We start from the raw sequence: 8,544 nt of genomic DNA on the forward strand, positions 1-8,544 counted from the left end.
GACGGCTGCTTGCATTGTGGCCGAAACGTCGTGAGAATTATTTTATTATGTTTTATTTTTATTATTTTATTATTTCCCTTCTACGTGACTTTACCGAAAGAACCAAGAAGATACAGCTTACTTTGTTTCATCAAACCTATATATTTATTAACTTACATTTTTTACGATTGAGAACCAAACGGATGAAGGCTGTGACCTAGACTTTCACCTTTTGTCCAAATACAATTCGTCTTCTGAATAAATAAAACTAAATCAAAGTCTCCCTCTTCCACTGATTACCATTCAAACAGATATCCGAGGATTAAATGTTCCACTATCCACTCCCATTAATATCTGTCCCTCCAATTCCCCTTCCATTTGATCTGCATCCCTCCAGGTTCGAGGGCACTGTTGGTAAGTTCCACTCGCTCTCACAACTTCAGAACTCACCTCTTTGATTGCCGATTCCTGATGTACCTGTTGCCCATTGGAACAGGACCCTGCGGGGTGGGCTGGTAGGAACGAATAACCAAAGAATATAAACATAATGTATTATTACACTTGGAAAGCCCCACTGAGTCAAAAGGTTTTTGTAGGGTCCTGCCAAGTGTTTTGCAGTAGGGGGCGATGTTGATACACGGACGGACGGACGGACGATATAATCTATTGGTGGTTTGGTCCACTTCGTTCCTACCAGTAAAAGTTTCTGCATTGGGGCCCTTCGCCTCTTCAACAAGCCTCTTGAGACCAATATTGGTTCCCACCAATTTTAAGATGTCTGCAAGTCATCCCACTCTTGCAAAATCTCGGTCTTGATCCAAAGCTTCCCAATAACTGACGTCCAATTTATAATCTTCATTTATGCATCCAACATCTTGGAATGTGCTGTGGCCTGTTGAGTCTGCGAAAGCTGTGCTTGTCTGCGTCGTTACGATTGGTGAAATATTGGTTGCAGCAAAATTGTATTTGCGTAAATTATGACAAAACTGAGACGGAGATCCAAAGAAAAGGAAGAGACGCGACACGCATGGATGCAATAGAAGCCGGATATTTGATTATTATTATTACACGCTTTTATTTAACTCATCCTCAAAAAAAATCTTATAACTAAAATTTTACCCACTTCCCACTGTGCTATCGACTGCAAACTTGAAATAGCAATGTCATACTGATGACAAGACTATATTATATAATAAAAAGTCCGAAACTTATTTTTAAACATTTTACGCACTTTTATTTAACTTTGTGTGTTGTCGTATCCTAAAATCTTGTAACTCAATTTCAACCGTATTCCCAATGTCGTATCGACACACTTGGTATATATATATGTCATACTGATGAAAATACTATATTCTATCATTGAAAATGAAAAATATATATTTAAACAATCTTTTTTACGGCTCTAATTGTCCACGCTCAACTCACGTTGCTTGTAAATCACCACGTGGTCCCTTACGTCACGGCAAGCCTCGGGGAGCCACGCCGAGGGGCGGGGGGAGGGGCAGCTCGGACAGTACATTTCATTAAAGCGTGTTTAAAAATAAATACATATTCTATTTATTACACGCTTTCTTTTAACTCACTCTGTCTGTTGTCGTTTTTTCCTCAAATCTTGTAACTCAATTTTAACCCACTTCCCAATGTGGTATCGACTGCAAACTTGGTATACTTATGTCATACTGATGACAATACTATATTCTATCATAAAAATTTTAATATTTTTTTTAACATTATTTTTTATACGTATGTTTCGGCTTGGGTCTAATTGTCCACGGTCAACTGACGTTGGCTGTAATTGCCCACGGTCCCTTACGTTATGGCAAGCTTCAGGGCCATTTCCTGGAGTCGTGGAATTCTCCCATTACTAGTACGGTACATTTCATTAAAGCGTGTTTTTAAAAATGTTATTTTTAAAAAATACTTATTTTTCCTTTCATTCCCACTCTGCGATAAGATCAAGGGTTTGGCCCACACAATTTTCGTGTCATCGTTTTGCTGTTTAGCCGTTTGGACGTGGTTAGAACACCAACACCAGGGGGCGATGTCATTACTTAGTCATTACCAAGATGCCGTAACGCACCGCCCAACCTTGGCGACAAACAGAACAAAACTCGCCATCCATTCCCTTGCCTTACCGAGTAATTAGTGACGGATAGCTTCGTCGTTTTCATAGATACAAATGTATAATTAATATTTGTTATTGCGTTTATAAACATTAGTTTGTGAATTGTGGCTCTTTAATAGTCTGTAGGTGGTTGATTGTAGAGCAGAAAGCAACACAATCAAGCGGAAATGAAAAGTTAAAGTTTAGAAACACCTCCCCACGAAGGGGTTGAGAATATTATTCTGATAGCCCTAGAACCCCCCAGCCACCACCACCCACCACCACCACCACAACTATTAGGGTTGATAATCAAGAGCTCTAACATGCGATGCTGGGAGCTAGTACGGTTGATCATCGATTATCCGGCACAGCCTGATTATCCGGCTGCTGCTTCCAACATTAGCCGATAGTCCTGGGCCGATCCGGCGAAACCGCTCCAAAGGCTGTAACCCAGTCCGGCGAACGGCAACCACGCTCGTGCTAACAATAAAAAGTGGCTATGCTTGATTTCAGTGTCAAATATTAGATACAGTACATGATACACTCAATGGCGGAGCCAGGATTTTCAGGTAGGGTGGGGGCAACTCCTCCAGCGATGAAAAAAATTATAGAGGAGTTGTTCGTAAGTAAGGAGTTGTTCGTAAGTAAGGAGTTGTTAGTAAGTAAGGAGTTGTTCGTAAGTAAGGAGTTGTTAGTAAGTAAGGAGTTGTTCGTAAGTAAGGAGTTGTTCGTAAGTAAGGAGTTGGTAGTAAGTAAGGAGTTGTTAGTAAGTAAGGAGTTGTTAGTAAGTAAGGAGTTGTTCGTAAGTAAGGAGTTGTTAGTAAGTAAGGAGTTGTTAGTGAGTAAGGAGTTGTTCGTAAGTAAGGAGTTGTTCGTAAGTAAGGACTTGCCCCTTGCTTTCTATTCGACGCGTGTGCGGCGATGGTGCAGTCATCGATCGAGGGTCGAATTCGAGCCGCGTTGTGTGATCGGCATCGCGCTCGCTGAAGCTGTTGATGCCTTCAGGGAAGTCGTGTGCTGTAGACGCAACTGCGCGCAATTCTGAGTCGCTTATAAACGCTTCGCCGTTACTTATTGCCAATTATGGACTCAGACTATTGTCCTATCATCTCATAGAGTCCCTGGCACATAATATGCTACACGGTGGCAGTGGGGGTCGCAAAATGCCGATTTATTACTAATAAACCCCAATGACCCAATCGAAATTAGGGATTTCGATCGGATCCTTGGGGGGGCACGTACTCCCCACTGGCTCCGCCAGTGGAAACATCATTACACTCATTGTTGGGTCTTTCGGTAAAGTCACGTAGATAGGTTCAAATAAATAAAAATAAAAACTACGACGTTTCGATCGCAACACAAGCGGTCATCATCAGGAAAAGGGGGGTTAGCTTCTAAAGGCAAACTGTTTATGAAGGTTTTAAATGGGCGTAGCCCAAATGTCAGCAGCCAAATGTTAATGTAAGTGGTGGGCAGCGACTGCGGCGGTGGTGGGTTTTCCACCAATCAAAGGGCTGCCAGGTAAAAATTAGCATGTTAATGTAAGATCGCCGAGCATCCTCCACAGCAAGCGTGCCAATGTGGCTATGTTAATGTGAGAGATGAGCATGTCAATGTGAGAGATGAGCATGTCAATGTGAGAGATGAGCATGTTAATGTGAGAGATGAGCATGTCAATGTGAGAGATGAGCATGTCAATGTGAGAGATGAGCATGTTAATGTGAGAGATGAGCATGTCAATGTGAGAGATGAGCATGTTAATGTGAGAGATGAGCATGTCAATGTGAGAGATGAGCATGTCAATGTGAGAGATGAGCATGTTAATGTGAGAGATGAGCATGTTAATGTGAGAGATGAGCATGTCAATGTGAGAGATGAGCATGTTAATGTGAGAGATGAGCATGTTAATGTGAGAGATGAGCATGTTAATGGGAGAGATGAGCATGTTAATGTGAGAGATGAGCATGTTAATGTGAGAGATTAGCATGTTAATGGGAGATCGCCGAGCAGTAAACTCGAGGATGGCGCGCGAGGTAGCTGTGTTAGTGTGAGAAATTAAATATGTTAATGTTAAAATCGGAGAGCCGAAAATAACAACGAACATCGGAAGGTGGTAGGATGGGAACATCACAGCCAGTTATGACCTAAACTGGTTGATAACATCCTTCCAATGATTGCTACGTTTTGTACCCATCTTCTCGGTTGAAATTGTGTCTGTGTCTATATATATATTGATGGCTTCATGAACGAATCTTTTTTGATAGCCAGTGGATTTCCAAAGGACCTTCGTCTTAGAGAAATCAATTTCGTGTGAGCCCACCGCATTAAAACACTGATCGTTACACTTAAAATTAACAAGAAACATTGTGCATTTGCATGTAACACGATGTAAAAAAAGACTGTATTGTAAATAAAACATAAAATAAAGCAAATAGAAACAAATCTTATATTTTCACTTCCCTTGACTCCTGATGCAAGCTTGCTTGTCGGAAAGGGGGCAATGAGTAACCACAGTTGCACGCACACACACACACATAGACCAATACCAACAACCTCCATTTGCCACGAAATGACGGTGACGTCATCACGGCGCCTGTGCCAGGCCACGTGCACTTTGAGGCCACATGAAGTGTCGAAGGCTTTCTGACAGGTCTCGGGACACACCCAGGTGCCATCGTTTGGCTGAGATGACTGGTAATTGCACCCAGCTGCACCCCCAACTGCGCCAACTTGCTGTATTTTAGCCGCCCAGTACTCCACTCGTTGTTGTGAGCATCGCTCCCCTCTGCCCTCCGTTGTTGCTGGAGGACGACTGCCTCCAACTGCCCAGTAGCGTCCTTCACGAGCCTCCTCCATAGAGGCCGATCTTGACACCGCTGGTACCAGTCGTCGGCAAGTCTATTCAGCTCCACTTCCTCCCATACCACATCACTCCATCTCTTCTCCAACCCGTATCGTGCCCGTTCAGTCCCTTCTATCCGGCCAAACAAAAGCTGCATGGGCATGCAGTGGCTTGGCATGCAGGCTACATGACCCAGTCACCGCAGCCTTTGTCTGCTGGAGGAGCTCCACCGATGGGAATGTGTCCAGATCTTTCAAGGATTTGCGAGCTCGTCACACAGCACGTAGGTTAAACCCAGGATGGATCGTAGGCAGGCCAGCCTGAATGTTTCTAACCGGCGGAGATGTTTCATTAGAGGGGTCCACGTTTCACAAGTGTAATGCGAGCGTAAATGGGAAGGCCGGATGTGACGATCCGAGAGGAAGGAGTCAGGGTCACGTGGGAGAGAGGTTATAGGAGGGAGCCCGGAAGAGATCAGGGCCAGTCGATGGAGTGAAGAGGCGGGACCACGTTGGGTGGCCACCGCGCCATCAGCCACGTGGCTGATGGGGCTTGGGACACCGTCAGCCAGGCGCACGGGGCTAGCGGAGTGGCTAGCGGAGCGTGCGGAGTGCACGGGGCTAGCGGAGGGGCTAGCGGAGCGTGCGGAGTGCACGGGGCTAGCGGAGTGGCTAGCGGAGCGTGCGGGGTGCACGGAGCTAGCGGAGGGGCTAGCGGAGCGTGCGGAGTGCACGGGGCTAGCGGAGTGGCTAGCGGAGCGTGCGGAGTGCACGGGGCTAGCGGAGGGGCTAGCGGAGCGTGCGGAGTGCACGGGGCTAGCGGAGTGGCTAGCGGAGCGTGCGGGGTGCACGGAGCTAGCGGAGGGGCTAGCGGAGCGTGCGGAGTGCACGGGGTTAGCGGAGTGGCTAGCGGAGCGTGCGGGGTGCACGGGGCTAGCGGAGGGGCTAGCAGGGCGTGCGTGGCACGTGAGAGGAGACGCCGGTCCGAGGAGGAGGCCAGCGGGGTGCGGAGGAGAAGAATCTAAATAAAGGACCAACGGAGAGCGACATCTTGTGACCGAGTCCTTTATTACACAAGCATAGAGAAGGGAGAGCATGACTGTGGGCGAGAAGACCTGAAGTTTTGTGCGAAGCGAGACCGGGTAGCTTCCACACAGCATTACGCAGCCGATGACATGATGCCACCCGACCTCTGCTGTCAAACCGGAGCTGGTCATAAGCACACTACCCGGGTATGGGAAACTCTCCACTCTCTCCACGACTGCTCCATCACCAATGGGAAGCTGAGGGGGTGGAGTGTTTGGTGGCATAAAATGCCCAGGCAGATGCTTAGTTTTGGTAGGGCTGATGGTAAGACCTTCTCTTAAGACACATCAACAACAACCGCCATTCGCCACTAAGTGGTTGTGACGTCACCACAGCGCTTGTGCCAGGCTATGTAAACGTTAAGGCCATGTGAAGTGTCGAACGCCTGCTGGCAGGAGGTCACAGCACGGACCCAGGTGCCAAGAGTTGATGGTCGGTGCCCCCAATGATCCGATCTTAATCCCTAATTTAGGGATCGAAATCCCTAATCTCGATCGGATCATTGGGGTTTATTAGTAATAAATCGGAATTTTACGACCCCCATTGCCACTGTGTAGCATATTATTGCGTGCCATGGACTCTATGAGATGATAGGACAATAGTCTGAGTCCATAATTGGCAGTAATGGCAAAGCAGTTATAAGTGACTCAGAATTGTGCGTAGTTGCGTATACAGTACACGACTTCCCTGAAGGCAAACACCTTCAGCGAGCGCGATGCCGATCACACGTGGTTCGAATTCGACCCTCGATGGATGGCTGCGCCATCACCACACACGCGTCAAATAAGAGGCAAGGGACAAGTTCTTACTAACAACTCCTCACTTACTAACAACTCTATCATTTTTCATTGCTGGAGGGGTTGCCCCCCCCCCTACCTGAAAATCCTGGCCTCCGCCATCGTTTCCCACACACACACAAACCCTTACTCCCAGTGCCAGGTCGGCTCACTACATCTCGCGGAGGAACGCTCATCTGAACAAAAGAGTTTGCGTGGTTCAGTTTGCAAATGCGAGTTCGGGTTTTAAGTCAATATTTTATATTTCATGGAAGTTGGTTCATAAGTCCGGTCATTGGCAAGTCGAAGTCTGCCTGTGTTGGTTTCTCAAACTTTTCGCGCCACCATGCTTGGCCCTTTGTACTCCTCACATCTAGAACTATACTGTGCAGGATTTCACCTTTTCCAACATGTGGTAAAAGTCCCCGGTCCCCTCCACCATCCTAGAATCACATTCCCTCCTGCTCACAACCGCGGTGTAATCTTAAGACCCCTCCCTCTCCAACCACATCTTGCCACGACCAGCACTTTGTTTTCACATTCCATCAAATCTGTCCCATCTCACTCCGCTGTGAAAGTCTTGAATCACTCCCTCGTTTTCACTCACCTTGACTGCAAATCTCTTCTTCTCACCCTTCTTGCTTACACCTTTGCGCTTTTAACGCATATGTAGTGACATAGCAATGTTGTACAGCAGCTGAAACTGCAAGTGGGCACTTACCACACACCTCGTGGGGAAGCCCCCCAAAACCCTCTGGTTCCAGAAGGGAGGCGCGGCTTGGGTGGACCAACGCCGAGGGGAATAAAAGCAGCGGAGAGCGATAGCTCGGGGCTGCCGGTTCCTGGAGTGGACTCATCTCGTCGTCGCTGTCGCCGCCGCCGCCGCCCTCGTCCGGTCATTGCGCGGCCGGACAGTAGTTGGCCGTCTCGGACGACGCCGTCAGTGGAACGCGGACAGGCTCGTGTCTGGGACGGTCGTGCGGCAGCGTGATCGTGGGAGCCCGAGTGGTGGTGTGAACCCAACAACAATAAAAGGTGAGGACAGTGCCTCCTGCAACTACCTCGTCTTTGACTGTGTGCGATGCACGCCACCCGCACACACAGACACTACACATATATATAATTCCTAATCCCGGATTATATTTAACCTCCCCCACAATTACGCTCTCCTTTCCCAACCACACTGGCTCCCCATCTATCGCTGTCATTTTTACATTTCTGACAGGGGTGTTTAAATCCCTCCATGGTATTTCCCCACTCGATGGTCTTTCCCCACCCCTTGATTTTCTCATATCTTACCGTGTCCCAGCCCCGTCGTCTACGCTCCCAATCTCGACTGTCCCCTTGTGTACCCCCCCCCCACTTTCACCCTGCGCCCAAACAACCACGCTTTCGTTCCTTTTCCCTTCTTGCCTTCACTTCGCTGGAACAAACTACCTCTGCACATAAAAACAATCTTCACCATCCAGCTGGAAAGAGGCCATTGTGCAAGCGATATCAGAAACGCAAATAGACCACGAAGCAATTACCAGTACCTTTAATTTTTGTGAGACTTACTTTAATATAAAAGTAACACTTTTCCATTAAATGGGCTTAAACAATGGTTTGTTGTGTCGTGATTTTGTTAAGTCTTGGGGCGGATTTTTGTTATTTTTATTTGTAAGAATGGAAGTAGTGGGAAAATATGGTTCCGATTGACGGAATTTCGCTTTGTGAACTTTTCACAAACATATCCATTCCTACCTGTATGCGGACTTC

This window comes from Lampetra planeri, chromosome 54 (assembly GCF_965212315.1).
Source record: "Lampetra planeri chromosome 54, kcLamPlan1.2.h2, whole genome shotgun sequence".
Lineage (NCBI taxonomy): Eukaryota > Metazoa > Chordata > Hyperoartia > Petromyzontiformes > Petromyzontidae > Lampetra > Lampetra planeri.